This window comes from Poecilia reticulata, linkage group LG1 (assembly GCF_000633615.1).
Source record: "Poecilia reticulata strain Guanapo linkage group LG1, Guppy_female_1.0+MT, whole genome shotgun sequence".
Lineage (NCBI taxonomy): Eukaryota > Metazoa > Chordata > Actinopteri > Cyprinodontiformes > Poeciliidae > Poecilia > Poecilia reticulata.
This window is the reverse complement of record NC_024331.1, coordinates 31,289,656-31,307,469: the sequence shown is the minus strand read 5'-3', so window position 1 is coordinate 31,307,469 and position 17,814 is coordinate 31,289,656. Positions and strand designations below refer to the sequence as shown.

Sequence of the window (17,814 nt, the reverse complement as noted above, 5' to 3'; positions counted from 1 at the left end):
GCACCGATCGATCAATCGACCGCAGATCGGAATCGGACGATTTTTCTCTTGATACCGTCAAATCAGGCTTTTCATGTAACGCATTAAAAACTAGCGGTTTACACCGTTTTTCATTCTGGGACTCTCAAATCAACCGAACTCCAAACTAGATGAATATTTACGGATTCAATTAGATTAATTACTTATGTTTTAACATATTAAAAAGTTTAATGCAATTAATACCTTTCAGAATTTATTTTTTATTTTTTTTTACAAACAGACGGAACTTCTTTTTTAGCTAGTTTCTGGTACAGCCGTAAATTTGACGCACAATTGACGTCCTAACAGCAATAGATGAAAAAGCCGCTTCTCTGATCTGATTGGAAGCTAGGAAAGACTTTTGTTGTGTTCAAGTTGTGCTAGGAGGAGTTAGCATATCAGCTATTTAAAGCTAAAATAGCATCTTGATGCTAAAGATGCTAAAGTAGCACAGATGTGCCCAATGCTAACATTAGTGTAAATATTTCTAAAGATGTATTTTTTTAAAGACGTTACTTGAGACATTTGAAAGCTGAATAAATAACTTTGCACCAATCTGATGCAAAATGTTTGTTTATTCAACAATGTAGCAGCAAAAAGGGTTTAGAATTGAAATTTGTTTTTTAAATAATTAATTACAGACCCACTAATATATAAATATATACATATAGTGGCATAAAATGCAGAACATTAAACATAATGAACAGATCTTTGCTCATTTTGTGCATCTCTGACTGAAAAACATAATTTTCATAAACATTTTTAACATGTTGGGTTTATGTTAATGTGTTCTTAAAGACATAATTTAAATGTTTAGATGCTTGTGAACCATAAAACTGGAACACATTTGATGTGTTTTGATGATTTTGATGAATTTGACAAAATGTAATGTTTGTTACTGGTTTCTCAATTGGTGACTGTATGTTGTTTTTCTTATTACTTTTAATGTTTTTATGATGTAAAGCACTTTGAACTTCCCTGTTGATGAAATGTGCTGCACAAATAAATGTGACTGGCAACTTTCATTTAAAACAAAAAGTTTATTTAACAAGAACTCTCAAGTTTAAGATTTCCAATCACTTTTAGCTGATAAGATTTCATCTAGCAGTTTATACTTTAGTGCACTTTTTAAAAATTGATGATCCCAATGATCAGATCTGTCGCCAGCTTTAGCCTCCATCTTTAGTGGAAGATGTCGCCGTGCAGCTTTGCACAGTTTTTCTGTTTTATCCAGGAAAAAAAACGCATCTCTACTTTTATCTCCCATCTTATTTTATGACCTGTCAGCAAGCACCATCATAAAATACTTAATGTATCACCCCTTCGATGCGCAGCTTTACTCTTAACAACTTATTGAAAACATAATGCATGAGGCTCAGGCTAATTCTATTAAGTGACAATTTAGCCGCCAAGGTTGCTTTTTTCCCCTCTCCAGACTTTTCCTCCGCTCCCTCTCCCTTCCCCTCAGCTGTAAATGTGCTAGTCTGTGGGTTTTTCAAGTGGCACTCAGTGTTTCAAGTCAAGCTGGTGGCTCAGCTTCTGACCCGGCTGCTTAATGGCTGTTATTTGTGGGAGGGAGGAGTGGACTCTGCCAATAGAGCTCACTCTTCCTCCTCATTTCTCTCACACTTTTTCCCCCCTTTTCTCTCTTTGCCGCTTGCTGACTGCAGCTACTAGCGGGAGGAGGAGGAAAAAAAAAATTGGAGCCGAAACAGAAAGATGAAAAATCTGGATTAGCTGCAGAAAAAAAAAGAGGATCCTAGAGATTCTCAGGCTCCTTTATTAAAACTATTATTGTGCAGGACTTGAGAATTCCCCGTGGGGCAGGGGTCCATGTCGAAGCCCATATAATTAACTAGAGGCTCAGCTACGGATCAATTACCAGACAAGCAAGTGATAGCTGAATCAATGGAAGATCATCAGGCTCGTTATCAGTGTTGCAACTCATTAGAGGAAAAGTGAGGTAGAGAAAGAGGGAGAGCAAAAAAGAAAAGAGGGAGGGTGAAGATGGGGGCAGGACTGGTGTGTGTGTGTGTGTGTTGCTCCTCGTTAGCCGCCACTGGCTGGTGACAGAGGGGGGGATCTGGACGATAAGGGCAGGCCGCTCTGTAGCAACAGTCACTGAGGCTTGTACGGATCAATACCAATGTGTGCATGAGGTTAAAGCCCGGCCGCAGCAGCCTGGCTCTCCAGCGACTCCCACCCGCAGATTTCACAACCTGAAGCGGTCAGCGAGCGAATGTCAAGCAGAAAACGTTACGCAGCGCAGGAACTGGTCAAGTTCAGCAGAAAGTATGAGCTAAATTTAACGAGTTGAGGATTTTCTGTAAAAAAAAATGTAAAGTATTCCAGGTGAGAGTTTCATCTTTACTTTGAAGCTTGGTGTCATGAAAATAAGATTTGGTTCATTTAGTATTATTTTTCTCTTTATTTTTAGAAAGACCTTTTTCACTTTTGCTTGAGTTGATCCTTTCATTGTTTCAGGATGTTTTCCCACCTGATAGTCCAGCAGATTCGGTTCAATTCGGGACTAAAATTTAAACACTTGTTTCAGTTTTAGCTCCTTTGTTTCTTTTTCTCTCTATTCAGTCGAACCAACCGAACCCTTTGAGCAACCTGTTCCCCTCCTCACCTGTGGGGGCGCTGCACCAAGAACCACTGAAGGAAACGACACAAAAACCTCTGAAGAAGACACCGGGCGCCACTTCCTTCTTCACCAAGTGGAAACAAAAGTGAAGCAGCGTCAGATTTCAGGGGTTGGAGGGTTCATCTTTTGTCTTTTGTAAAAGACCATGAGTCATTTCACCGTCTAGCGCTAAGCTAGCACGTCTGCTTTGGTTGTATTTACCCACAATGCGCTGCGGTCCGCTTCCTGCTTTTGGAGCGGTCTCTGGTCCGCTTGGCATAAACATGCACATTCTTACCACAGCAGAGTTCACGTCAACCAAGCTGAGTCTTAATTTCATAGTAAAACTCCAAACTTTACCCAACTTTTACTCGAGAATAGCCGTGGAGGCTAACGCTTATCGATTAGTTCAAACGCATCAGAGCAAAGACTGACCTAAAACTTTTTATCAATATTAAGGAATTATTGACTTGAAACAAGCTCCCATGTCTAGCTGAAAAGTTGCTTTTAAGTCAGTTTTGCGCAATAAATTAGACAATAATACCTGGTAATATTTTGCATTAAATGCAGAACTTTTGACACAAGAAACAGATAATACAAAAACAGATTTTTGCTCACGGAATGTGGTATTTCTGACCGAAATACAGAATTTAATGCCTCATTTTGTTGATTTATTACATGCTGAACTCATGTTAACATGTATTTAAAACTTTTGAGTTTAGAAAATAGCATAATCAGAAATCTAACCTGTAGTGGTTGTGACCTCCACATTAAATCTGCATTTAGTAAAAATACTTTATCAGTTTGAAAAGTAATGTCCGAGCAATGCAACTTCCATTAAATCACTTTTGACATGACAGATTTTTGCTCATTACCGACTGAAATACATTATTTTATGACTCATTTAATCAATTTATTACATGTTAACTTGTGTTAATGTGTAATTAAAAACAAAATGCTTGAATTTAGAAAAAAACTTAGAATAAATGTCAGATCGGATTAAACTTCTGCTGACATGGAGTTAAGAAAGAGCCTGAATTTCACCATCTTTTCTTAATGTTTTACTATTTGTGTTTTTAGTTTTGGGGGTTTGTTTGTTTTTATCTCAACTGTCTTCCCTTTGTAAAGAATTTTTGATGCACGTCTGTGAAACGTGATATAAAGTTTTACTTAATTACTAAAAATCTCCCCTGTAATGGTCAAGACCGCCAGTTTTAGGTGAAATCTGAAGTAAACTTTTATCTGCTGATTGGTTCGTGAACATAAAACTCTCTGCTCTGATAAACCTGAGTTCACTGCAGGCTCAGTTCTCTGCAAAGGTAAAAGCAGGATTTTTAGCAGCTTCTTGAACTTCTCGTCCTTTGACTGTAAGCAAGCAGCCACCCTCCATCACCGGCCGTCAAACCTCTCAGCCGCTGCCTGTTTGTTTTCTAAACACCGACATCTAATGGGTCAAATAGCTCAGAAATTGGGCGCAGCAGCTCTCGAGTCTTGAGAGGAAAAAGCGCCTTGTTGGAGCAAACAACGGATGCCGCTGTCATCAGCGGCTCCAAATTACAATGCTTAGCCGCTGCCTTATTTTGATTTTTTTTTTTTTTTAGTTTTGTGTGTGATTATACGAGTCGTAAGGAGAGGTCAAAAGGAAGGATGAGAGCTGAATTCAGGGCCAGGTAAGTGGAGCTGCATTATCTTTGCAGTGATGGTGAAAAAATGATCAAGACGAAGCGAACAGGATTGAGGAGTGAGATTTTACTGAAGATGATGCTTCTCCAAGTTTATTTTGAACTTTTTTCCAAACTGAAACTTAAATTAAAACAAAAACGATGAGAACAACCCAAAGGGAGTTTTTAAAAATCGGTGTGTGGATTGAATGAAAAACTAAAAGGACACGAGTTTCTCAAAGCTGAGAATGCTATTATTAATATTAATAATGTGTAAATAATTGCATATTTAATTATGAGAATGTGAAAATACTTTATCTGGTCTGAGAGGAAATCATAAGATCTTGTATCTTCTGTTTCTTTACGAACAAATTGTGTAAATGTCACTTAGAATGACTATTTGTCTTATAAACATTTGTTTTTACTTTTTATTGTCTATTTGAAATGAATGACTATACTTTTTTCTGTAAACCAGAAGAAACTAGAGATCAGACCAGAAGTCTGGGTGTCGTGATGGACCTGAACCTTCAGAGCCGCATAAAGACGGTTACAAAGTCGGCCTTCTGTCACCTGAAGAACATTTATAAGTTAAAAATGTCTCAAGGTCTAGAGAAACTAATCTAATCCATGCATTTGATGTCACAATATTTAAATAGGAATTATTTACTCAAACTCCTATTTTTTGCTGCAAACCTTGTTTTTTCTTACTTCAAGTACGTTGAGATATTTGCTGTAAAAACTGGACCAAACTGACTCGGTTAGATTTCGTGTTTTTGCAGCGTAGGGAACATTTACGTGTCATTGGGTCACACACCTCCTAGTTGTCGCTTCGTCACCAGTGCTACTGTAAAGCGCTCATGAGGCCGAGGTGATTCTGCTGCTTTCATTTTCACAAAGGTGCACTTTATGAGGCGAGCTGCCAGTGATCAGGGACACGGCTGATCATGTGGCTCCCGCCCGTCTCCCAGACCTTCCCGTGGCCCCGTCTAGCGTCTTCCCCTCAGCCTCGCTCTTATCCCGCTATCACAAGCGCGGAGCTGTTCCTGCTGCTGTCATATGATGTCTTGTGGCGCTGCAGCGGTAGCAGAACAGGGACACTTCTATCCCTGTGCCATCTGATCGACACGCTGCTCCTTGTCACATGTGCGCGCGCCGAGACCAGAAAGCGGGTCACCGGCAGTACCAGCCCTCGGCCATGTGCTGCTGCTTATGTGCAAAGGTTGCCGGTTTAGGAAATGCCACTTCCCAGCCGTCTCAGGCTTTTATTCCTGCTTTGTTTGAGTTAATTTTATTTGAGTTGCACTTTTCAGCAACATCATACAGCCACCAACCATGAAAGAAGCAGTAAGTATGCAGGTTTTCCCCCACAAAAAACTTGTACCCAAGTATTTGCACTAGAAACTGGACCCACAATACTGGTGAGGTTTTGTGTTTTTGCAGTGTAGTGATCCACCAGCGGCCCGTCGTGTCTTTGTGTTGAAAAATGTTCCTTTCAGGTTTAATGTTATAAACCTCATTTTAATGAGAAGTTTCTCATTAAAATAAAAAGAGAAACAGTAATTAAAATGAGAAACTTTCATGTTAAGATATGAAAGAAAACGAGATATAAAACTAATAGTTAAAAAGAGAAATTTTCACATTAACCAGAAGTTTTCTGACTTCATCCCTTTAGCCCAGTGGTTCTTAACCTTTTCTGAGGTACCGAACCCCCCAGTTGCATATCACTGAACCCTTCTTATTCCAACCCCGACACACAAAATACTTTGCGGTATTCTGATTTAGTAATGTTATTATATTAGTTGTGTTACCACCCCCACACCACTAGAGGCAGTAGCAACCCCGAAAAGATGCGACTAAGGAGCAGATTTAGACTATAGAATTTGGTAAAAACTGTGAGTTTTGCTGAAATAATTAAAGATAGAAGTTCAAATCCATGCTGAGAGTGGAGCTCCTTCAATCAGGGCTCCTCTGCAGCTCTGATTGGCTAAGCAATGTAACGTGAACCTCTGATTGGCTAAGCAATGTAACGTGATCCTCTGATTGGCTAAGCAATGTAGCGTGATCCTCTGCAGCAAGTGATGGCAAAGCGGGGCGTCATCACGACTTACACAAGTGTGTCTTTAACTCCACAGCAGAGGCTCCGCCGAACCCCTGAGAACGACTCACCGAACCCCTGGGGTTCGATCAAACCCAGGTTAAGAACCACTGGTTTAGCCTGATTGCCATTTTTCCATCGTATTTTCCGGGGTCGAGGGTTTACGCTGTTAACAGACATTAACATAACAGACAGAAAACAATTGGTATCGGAAAATGGAAATTTGCAGGTGAGGATTTTTAAAGATCGGTAATCGGCCAGAAACAATCAATCGGTTCATCGCTAGTGTTTAGTGCATTTTGGTGCCGAGCCGTTTTGTGATTTATAAATCTACTGGTCAGATATTAATATCTGTATTGGTGCCGATACTGAAAGAAAATGGATTGGGTATCAATGAAAATAGTGGATCAGTGGATCTCTGGCCTGTTTGGGATAAAAATCAACACAGGGGTGTCCAAAGTGTGGCCCACAGGCCATTTGTGGCCCTTTGGTTTATTTTCTGTGGTCCCCGACCTCAAGTCCAGAAAGGCACAAATTTGTCTCAGAGATTTTTTGTGATTTTTTTTTGGATGAGATTCTCCATGGAAAGTTTATATCTTCTTAAAAAGTTCAGTAAATCAGTTTTTCTTTTTGTCTTTTTGTAAAATATTACATGCCTTTATCATATTTATTGTAATATATCAGATTAAGAAGAATTTATAGTGTACATTGGCAAGGAGTTGGTAATTATTCTGATGCTTTATGTCTGGTTGTTATTGTCAATAATTATTATTATCCAGATATTCTTGTCTTGTTGAGTTGGTTTGTAACCATTTTGTCTGTGTAATATAATTTAATTTTGAATCCTATAACATGGCTTAATTATAAATATTGATAATTACTGAGATAACGTGTAGGATTAATTAAGCGTTCCTTCCTTTCAAACAGAAAAGTGGAGCTAATTATTTTGTCCTTGGTTGTGTTTCCTCTGTCCTACTGATTGCCTCTTTTCTCGTTTTTAAAAACCTGTTTGAAATAAATAAAACAAACCAAAAGAAATAAGAGGGAAGAGTAAGTTTTGGCCCCTGAATGTTTCCAAGTTGGGGATTTTGGCCCTGGGGGTAAAAAGTTTGGACATTAAAGAGAAGAATAGCTGCTTCCTCTTCCTGCCATCTCTCCGTTTTCTCCTCAGCAGCCTTTCACCCTTACACTTGGATAATTCCTCTCTAATCATCTCTGGCTCCTCTTCCTCTCCACCCTCATTTGCCCCGCCGCCCCCCGCCCCCTACCCTCTGCTCACCTCATCAGACAGGGCTTCACCACCTCCATCCCCTCGGCCCGTCCTCTCTCACTGACCCGTGCTCCCCCCAGTCACAGGGCGTTGTGTCTCTACCTGCCAGGCTCCCTGACAGCCCCGCGTCCCCCCCGCCGCCTCCGCCCCACGCCCCCCGAGAGGAGACCGCCCGCCCATCCGGAACGCTGCCGTGGCAACCCTGTCGTGCACCCCCGCCCCCTCCGCCGGCCCGGTGTCGACCAGAACCGGCATGGAGGGTTTGACGAAGTCCTTCGCTTCCCTCTCTCATCTCCACTTTCTGTCTCTGGATCTCTCATTATTATAATTTTGCCCGTCCTCTTTCTCGGAGATTTTCCTTTCTTCCTCTGACCCGACTAACACGTCTACAAGTTTTCCTCTTGGACCCTCGATGAAACGTTTTCTTCCTCTGCAAGGCGAGGCAGAGTGAGACGGAGGGGAAGCTTAATGACCTGTTGTTGTTGGTAACAGGGTTCATGCAGGTTTCCCCAACTCAAATTTAAGACTTTTAAAGACATTTCAGAATAAAACTTTAGACCCCTAACCAGGGTTGTGAATCTGATTCTTTGTTGTCACGATACGTTTCATTTATGATGTTTAAAAACTCCTAAATGTCATGAAGAGTCTGTTTGTTGATGTAGACAGGAGTTGGGAACACTGATCATGTTCAATTTTACTCAATAATAAACCTAGAAATCTACAAAGGTTATCGGGAACGCAGGGAGCCAGAGCAGAACAAAAACAGGAACCAGGAATGTGAAGTAATCAAGGTATCGACAGGCATAACAGGGACTTAACTGAATAACAAACAAACCTAAAAAAAACTCAGAACCCAACACTAAAGATGTCCGTATTGTCAGGATTTTGTTTTTAGAAATGTTCTCTGCTGAGTAAATTTGAAAATATGATTAGCAGCAGTTATTGTGTGCATTTCAGTGATAAAAATCACTCTTGTGTATGTGACTGGGGTCCGAAGATATTCGTTACAAATGGATGGAACTAAACAGTTACCTAAAAAAGTCACTTTATTATCACAATAGCAAATGTTGGGACAAAACTTTTAAATGTCTGCGGTCTTTCTGTGGCTTTTGGCTGCAGCTTCGTGTTCTCTAGCTAACTAGCCAGCTAATGAGCCACATGCTAGCTGCTACTTAGCCACATGCTAGCTGCTACTTAGCCACATTCTAGCTCATTAGTTCTACTTTGGACTTGATAAAACCCAGTGGACCAAAGGTTGCCGTTATCTCTGTGGCTTGTGGACATTTTTATTACCACACTTTTTCCTTCCACTAAACTTTCCATGATACAGCCATCTGTAAACATCCAGTGTCTTTAGTGATTACTGTGTGTTGTACCCTCTTTGTGAATGGTTCAGATTTTGTTGGACATTAGTTGATTAAAACTGAAACAGAATTTTTGATCCGTCATCAGAATCATCAACATGAAATTAAAACTTTAAAATATCTCTTTGGGTTGTGAATCTTTGTGATTTTCACTGTTTAAATGGACGCACATAAATAAAATATATTTTAAATGAAATTATAAGCTGTTGAGAGAAACCTGTTTATAATTATGAGTCACAAAATGCAGAAAATAAAGTTTTCTTAGACTAAAATAAAGCATCTAAGGAAAGAAAATTCCTAAAATGGTGCCAACAAATGAAGGGAATCCCATGTTCATTAAAAAGTTACCCGACTGTGTTCTAGCAAATAATTGCAGTTTATGAGTTGAGCTGTAATGAGATCTCCTGGCCAGATATTGAGCCATATTATACACTCTCTCTCATCAAAGTGAAGGCTCTCTGGCGATGGGTCAACCTGTTGCTGTCAGCAGCGACGTCATCTGGTAGAAAAACGTCTTGAGCTCCGACATGAAGCCACGTGCTTTGACTTGACAGCCTGTATCTGTGCTTAAAGGGGCGGTATTACGTGTTTTCAGGCACAAAGTGCCGTTTTAAAGCACAACAGAATAAAATACGTTACCTTCAGTTGCTGCATATGACGAATGATGTTAAATAAATTTGACTTTATAATTCAATGCCTTGAAATTGGGCCTCTGTCTCTTTAAGAAGCTCCTGCCGTTTTTGAAACTCCGCCTCCAGGCAGTCATCCCAACATGGCTCCTATGTTAACCCTTTAACAACGTTTCTACCGGCTTTGCTCTGAGAAGTAGCTCTATAATGAGCTTAGCAGTCTGCTGCTGCCGCTAGTCTGAAGGAGCTGAATGAGGGAGTGTTGCCGTGCCTGAAAGCCAGAAACTGCATCTCGGAGGAGGAGCTGCACCTCGGAGGCGGGGCTAGGTCCACCCAGGTGTTTTGAACAGCTGAATGGTTACCATGGAGATTAAAGGATTTCTCAAACATGCATGAAAGAATCAAAGCAACACTCCATTGATGTTTTTGACGGGAAAATAACATTATAACATGATTTAAAGCTCAAAAAAGTTGATTTTACATAATACCGCATCTTTAGGACTTTTATTTTGAAATAAGAAAGTGAGTCGTTCTGGAGTTGCAGTTAGCAAGAAAATTAAAATAAACTATAGTTGGGCTTAAAACGCTGATTATTAAAATAAAACCAGCAGTTTGTACAGAAATTGTTGGCAATATTTAGTAAACGTTGCTGTGCGCCTTTGTTGAGTGGACTTTTACTGCAGCTGCTTGTGTTGTTGCGCTTCACGTCCCTGATCAGGTCCGCCTCTCCGTGGGGCAGTCAGTTAGCATAAAGCTATTATGAGACATAAGCAATGACATCATGTGTCTGAAATGTGTCTTTGTCTACAGCGGTGAGCTTCAGTGGTATCGGCGTATCCATCTACGGACGAGGCAGGAAGTTTACAGACACAAAACTGAAAGACGCACAGACTTTTCTCCCTGAAGGGAAATCAGACCAAACATCTCTTGTTTTAGATCGGATGGAATTAAATGCATCAATAACGAAGGCAACTTCTGACTTTGACACATTTTAGATACTTGGAGTCTCACCTGTGGATGTATTTTAAGGTCACACCTGAGAGTCGCTGCTTTCTGGTTTGATGGGAAACCTCAGAATATTCCCGCAGCTGCTCCAGTCTGATTCATCCAAAGAAACATTTCCAGATGCTTGAAGGTGAAGATTCATCTGTGTAAACAATTATATTCAAGTATGAACATGATGGGGAATGTCCAACGCTCAGGAAGGAGGCGGGTTCTGGTCCGAAACGTGCAGACTGGCCGCAGAGCGAAAGCCAGAGTCGTGGTGAAAATGCTGCCGGTGAGACAGAGTCGTTGTCCACAGTGAAACATGGACTGAATGCCAATCAGTGAGGAAGAAGAAACATGAGAAGAATAAAAAGCTTCATTTGTGGAGATATTTCCTGAAGTTTGATGAAACCACAGAGGAACCGTTTGGACACAAAGACCACTGGGTTAACCGGGACGCTTGTATCTGGAGATTGCACCGAAGAACGAGGGTGGCAGCATCATGCTCTGGGCTGTTTTACTGCAGCAGCAACTGATGAACTTCATAACATATCACAAGGAAATAACAATATGTGGAAATGTTGAAGGCAGGAAGTAAAACACTGGGCACAGAACCGTTTTCCAGACGGAAATTAACCCTAAACAAACAGTTAAAATTTACAGAGTGGCTTCAGGATCACAAAGTCCGGATCTCAGTCTGATGGGGTAAATCTGAAAACGAGGCGGCCTACAAATCTGACCCAGTTCCACCGGTTCTGTCAGGAGGACCGGACCAGAACTGCAGCTCACTACCGAGAGAAGCTTCTGGAGGGAAACCCAAAATGACCCGAGTCATAAAGGCAACACTGCCAAACACTGAGGAAGTGTATGCAAACTTCTGAATCTGAAGTAATCAATATATTTATTGTTAAATTTAGTAAATGGAATAATTCTGGTGATTCCAACTCACCTAAAACAAGAGCAGTTTGCTCTGATTTAACGTCAGAAAGAATAAAACATCAGATTTAAGTTTTCATTCAGTGTATGTAAACTTATGGATTCTTATGATCAACTTTTATATCAGAGATCAAGCTAAAAAAAAAAAACGACGGGTAGTCGTCTTGGGTTAGCATCACAGTAAAACAAGCAGGAGGCCAACATCCAGACATAATAATCTGAAATTAATTATTTTTGTCAAATAAATCAGAAGACCAAAAGTAAAACAGCTTTCAGACAGTAAGCAGACGTCCTGCTTTGCTTCGGCTGCGTGAGCAAAGCATTTTTTTCCCAACATGTCATCTGCGTGGGCATCTGCTGCGCAGCGCTGCTGCCGCAAAGTTATGGGAATCACGCTTTCTCCTCATTAACCTTTGTGAGCAACAGGGAAGTCCACGGCTGTTTGTGTCATAAAAGTAAAAAAAATAACTTCAATGACCTCAGAGCAGCTCAGATGCAGGCCAGAAGGGCTGCGAAGCATCTGACTCCCCCCCCCCCCCAGAAAACAGACGCCGAGCTAAGAGGGACATGTGGGTTACATTAGCAAGGAGAGTCTTTATTTATGGCGCACACATGACAAGGAACATAACCGCTAACACAACGACAAACACACAAACACTCCCAAATAAATGTCACACAAATCATCCTGTGGCAGTGAAAACCGTCCAGCGCAAGTTTGGGGAAACTTTCTCATCAAGTCTCTACGCTTCATCCCGACGAGCTGAAAGAAAGAAAAGTTAGAGCTTCGTCTGCCTGTTCCTGGTCACACAACAACGAAACAAACGAAGAAGAAGAAGAAGAAGCGATTAGGATCCCGCCATCAGGTTTCAATTACACGGAAAAGGCGGGGAGGGTTAAGTGAACATCAAGTCATATTAAACTACAACAGGAGGCCAATGGCATTGTGGGACTTTGATGAAAGCTCTCGTGCATTAACACACACACACTCACATGTGGCCAACGTGCATTATTTAATTATCACAAGCGTGGCCAAAGCTCCGACTTCCCGCTCCAGCTTAACCACTTCCACCCAGAACAAGAACCTGCGAGCCGGAAAACATGGATGAGAGAGTAAAAAAAATATATAAAAATAAAAAATGTCGCGTCTACATCTGGAGTTAACAGAGTCCATACAAACCCAGCTGTGTGCGAGTACTGTTGCAGATTAGTCCGTGTTGCATCATTTTATTACGTTGTACCAGGATGTAATACAAATAAAAAAACCTCCACAGAACCTCGCAGGAGAATCCACACAGCAAATTTAAAAATATGCTTTTCATCCCGGCTTCATGTGACAAAGTAGTGAAGAACGCCGGAAGAAAAACTTTGGGTTTCCAAGGGGAAAAATCTGAAAAGTGTGGCATGCATTTCTACTCAATCCACTGCAGAACCAACGTCCAGTCTGATTCCAGCTGAAGGTCTTTTGGAGAGATCTGCTGGACAGATTCTCAGTCTGGACTTTGATTAGGCCATTCTAACACGAATTTGCTTTAATCCTGTACATTTCAAGGTACTTCATGTTGTGAGCTCAATATGAGCTAAAGTGTGACACGTATGGTTAGCTTACCAAATAATTGTGTTTAAAAATAACAATGGATGATTGGGTTTAGGACCGGATCACTCAAAAAAAGAAAGAAAAGCAGAATACACCGCCGGAAAGAAAACGAGGAGGAACTTACACGATCAGAAGAATTCATGTCTGCTGCTGGTGTTCTCACTAAAACCAGCGCAATGGAGCCGATAGATATTTTTAGGGGGTGTCAGAGTTTAGGGGGGTTGAACACAATTTCAAGCCGTGCTTTCAGATTTTTAAGAAGTGAACATTGATGCTCTACTTTGTCTGAAATCCCAGTGAAACACGTCGAGTTTGGTGGTTTTAATGTGACAGAATGTCGACGTTTCAGCGGTTTGAGCACATCTCGGCTGCAGTCGTCAGACTTTCTTTCCTTTCTGTCACCTGTCTCTGCACATTCAATCACTCCCAGAGAAGCAGAGAAATGGCCTCCATATTCCCACAGGCGAGACATAAAGAGCCGCGAATGGATGGATGGCAGGTGGCAGGGGGAGTGGGGGACGAAACCAGCAGCTAAATTATTGAGTGACACTTTGCTTTGAGACGCACAAACACACTCGTAAAACAGGAAAGTGAAGGCATTAGAACGGTTAGCCTCCTGAATGCACCCGACAACTCGAGTACGCGCTAACCGGCGTCAACGCCGTCCGACCGGGCCGGGGCTGTTAAAACTTTTACGCTGCCGCTCAAAGGGACGCGGCGGCTCCTGAGAGGCCGTCTGTGGGTGAGTGGCCCTGTCATCGCCGCTAATAAATAAGTAAATACATGAGTGGAGTGGCTGAGCTCGGTGCCTCACTGCGAGTTTTCCCCTCGTAAAGACTCAGTAAATTGGTGCCCACACCTGCGCGTGTGTGTGCCTGAGAGTCCGGAGGGAGGAACAGCTTCGGTTTTGCCACCGTTTTCCAGGCTTGAATGTGCCAAAGTGGGATTTTGTTCACTTAAGTTACTTCAGGTCTTGATTTTCCGTGACAAGGCTGGAGCTCACTGGGTGGGCTCGGGCCTAATTCGGTACATATGAGACAGGATGACGGGCGACTTGCCACCGTCGACTGAGACTCGTTAAGGTCTGATCAGAGAGACACTCGCAGCCAAGCGGCTTCCTACGCTGCTGCAAGAGCAAAGAGCTGCAGAAAACACGAGATTATCCGACACAAATCGGTCAAAACCGACTCACCTCAGGTTTACAATCTTCAAATAAAATATCTAAAGACATGAACAGGATTTAAATCACGCTGCACAGAAAAACGTCAGCTGCGTTTTGGGATCTGGACAGGGCTGCAACGATTAATCGGATTAATCATGATGAATAATTATTATTATTAAATAATCGTCAACTAATTTAGTAATTGATTAATCGTTAACTGAAATATACAGAATCAAAAAAGGTTATTTGATGAAAGAACAACATACTAAAGGCAGTAATTAAGCTAAAACCGCACTATAAATATATATATAAATATACTGTTTCAATTTAAGATAAAAGAAAAACCTTAAATTTTTTTAAAGTGGTAGTTTAGAAGGATTGTTTTAGCTGCAGATAAAAATAACCAGCGTTCGCTAAAGGAATGCCGTTACTGCATTTTAGGCAGTAAAATGTTCATTTTGTCATTTAAAAAAGGAATTACAAAATGCAATGTTTGTTCCTGATTTTCTCAACTGGCGAAAATGCTTTTATGACTTTTTACTTTCATCTTTTCATGATGTAAACGAAGCATTTTTAACTGCCGTGTTACTGAAATGTGCAAAACAAATAATCCTGAATTTGAAATTGGAAAAAAATTCCAAGAAATCTGAAAATATGACTAATTTACTGCGTGCAGTTTAATGACAAAAATCACTTTTCTTTAAGTAACTGGTGTCCAAAAGAAACGCGGGTCATGCAGTCATAGCTATAACCTAAAAAAAGTGATAGTTTTCTTTGTCACTTTTATCATAATTTCAATCGCAGCACAAAATATTGTGATAAAACTTTAAGTCCACATCGCCCCCTGCTACGTAATATCATGAATTAAACACGAAAAACAGAAAGAAAAGGTTGGTAATCGACTCCTCTGGTCACAGACTGAAGCCCTTTATGATTCGTACAGCAGAACTGACCAGATACCAACCGAACGCCGGTTAAATGTCTGGATGTGTCGGCATTACGGCGCGCACTCGCGCTGCTGCTGTATGTGTGTTTTCTCATTGTAAAGCCTGCTAATTGCAGCTGAGACTCCGTTAATTAACACAAAGAGAGGTCTCTGGTGAACGCACGGGCTCTGTGAGTGTGTCACGAGTTTTCATCCAGCTAAGCTGTGGGACGCAGCGGCCTAATCAAAGCCTTTTAAGTCCTGCCATGCTCACACTGGAGGATTAACCGAAGACACACTTTAGTCGTGGAAAACGAGACAAGCGAGAATCAAGCCGGTCGAAAGCAGAAAACAGGAGTGAATACAGAGGAATCTCTTGAAAACCAATAAATCAGACAGTAAATGTGCGACATTTAAGTAGCTCAGACGTAAACATGGCGGAGTTGGACTGGATGTTTGGCGCTCTGGAGGAACGACTCGATCTGCCTCAATGTCTCCGTCTTCCCTTTGTCCGCCCCGCCATCTTCCTTCGCTCTCTTTTTGTTTTGGGTTGGATGGGGGGGATAACTTTCTCCCTTTTTATTATTCCTGCCAATTTGGACAGAAGCCCTGGTCAAAAGACAGATTACACCGAGTCGCGTATCAAACCTAATCAATCTTCAGCCCCCGGAAGGCATCACTCTCCCAATGAATAATTACCGCAATCCAGTTACGAGCGGCCGCTGCCAGAATGTTGCCATCACACACCCCATCTCTTCGGATCTGGAACCCGTGGCTGATTAACCGCTGAACTTTGAGGGGAGAAGTTTGCGATGGCGTGTGTCCGCGTCGTAGGGGAGCGGGAAAGATGAATGGTCCGGTCGCAGCAAAAAAAAACAAAAAACGGCTGTTTTCATACAGAAACTCGATCTGCGTTAAGTTCAACCGGAGCCTGCAGGGAGCGAAGTGGAGCTGGAAGGGATGAAGGTTTGGGTTGGGCCGTCAATGTCAACGCGTTAAGGCACGCGATTAATCCGAACAGTTTGATGTGTTTATGTTACATCATTCAGATTAATCCAATTACCAACCTGAAAGAAAGGAAGAGGATTAGGCCACTGGTAAAAAAAAAAATTAAATTCTTACTTTAATCTCCGAATTCTGATTTAAAAATTCTCACTTTTTTCTAAGAATTTGAAAGACATCAGATTTTTTTCTCAAATTTCTGACTTTTATTTCATAATTCTGACTTTTTTGTCTAGAATTTTGAACATTCTGACTTTTAATCTCAGAAAACTGAGATTAAAGAAATTGACCTTTTTTCCCCAGAATTTTGAGATGAACAATTTCTGACTTTTTTCTAAGAATTAGAAAAAGAAATAGACGAATTCAAAAAAAAATCTGAACTTTTCTCTCATATTTTTTATTTTAATCTCAGAATTCTGACTTTTTTTTCCAGAATTCTGAACCAAAAGTCAGAATTCAGGTTTTGTAATGAGATTAAATTTTTTCTCAGAAAACTCAGAATGTTTGATTTCTCCGATCAAATATTTCTCTTACCAGAATTCTGACTTTTTTTCCCCCTCAGAATTTTGTTTTTAAATCAAAATAAATTCAAATTTATGCCAGTCTATTATGTAAAAATCCAAATAAATAAATAATTTATTCTTAGCATATAAAAATAACTACCCTTATCATAGGATTTGTAAATCTGCACTTTATCCACACTGAAAACACAATTATTTGGTCATTTTAAATGTAATATTGTACTAGTCTGATGGTGCATAAACAACTAAAATATTTTGTCTGTGTATCTAATGTGGATGTAGAAAGCATCAAGTTTGTGTGTTTTTCATTCTGGAATCGTGTCGAAGGCCGAAAACAATTTGACTTTTTCTTTTGGTAACTCCACGTTGCATCGAAGGAACTCTGCAGCAAAGACATAAGTAACGAGAGATGAGGATGATTAAAGGGATGGGATGTCGGGTGAGAGCGTCTGAGAGGAATAAATGATGAATGAGGAAATCATCATGTTGGTGAGGCGCTGCTACCAGCGGACAGTCACACGCTGTCAGTCAGTCACTCAGCCGGCGATGCGTGATGTACGAGACGTTTCATCAGGAGCCTTTCTTCCTCGACGCATGAGAGGAAGAGCTGAGGGTGGAGGAAGAGTGAAACGGAGGCGTGTGCAACTGCAGGGCAGCTGTATTGAGCGGAGGAGGGTGTCATTTAGAAAGTGGCTGGCTCAGCAGCGGCCATTAGCAGCACTGTGACACAGTGGACCATCGAGCAACCAGACAGCGGGAGAACGAGGGACGAACTGACAGCAGCGTCACCATGGAGCTCAGCTGGAGCTGCAGGAGCTTCGCTGCTAATTAAATGTGTCATTTAAGGCCATAATTATCAGTCATTTTGTCTAAATACATCACAGAGTGCAGAAAGTGCCTTTTTTAATGCTATAAAACCAATCTGGCCTCGTGAAAAAGTATAGACTTCTCTAATTAAATTGTTACCACAGAATTTGTAAATAACTAGATACACAGAACATAAAATATATCTAAACAAATGGCC

At 41.1% G+C, this 17,814-nt stretch overlaps 1 protein-coding gene and 1 long non-coding RNA gene across 2 annotated transcripts in view; both read right to left on the bottom strand.

Moving 5' to 3' along the window:
• bnc2 (basonuclin zinc finger protein 2) overlaps nucleotides 1–17,814 on the bottom strand; it is a 224,415-nt gene that overhangs the window by 135,808 nt on the left and 70,793 nt on the right. The gene's annotated exons all lie outside the window — the stretch shown is intronic.
• Nucleotides 10,151–17,814, bottom strand: part of LOC103472898 (uncharacterized) — a 30,496-nt gene continuing 22,832 nt past the window's right edge. Inside the window, exons 2-3 of the long non-coding RNA XR_534943.1 lie at nucleotides 10,675–10,810; nucleotides 10,151–10,563 (exon numbers count right to left, since the gene is read on the bottom strand). This is a non-coding gene — a long non-coding RNA (uncharacterized LOC103472898). The remainder of the gene's footprint in view (nucleotides 10,564–10,674; nucleotides 10,811–17,814) is intronic.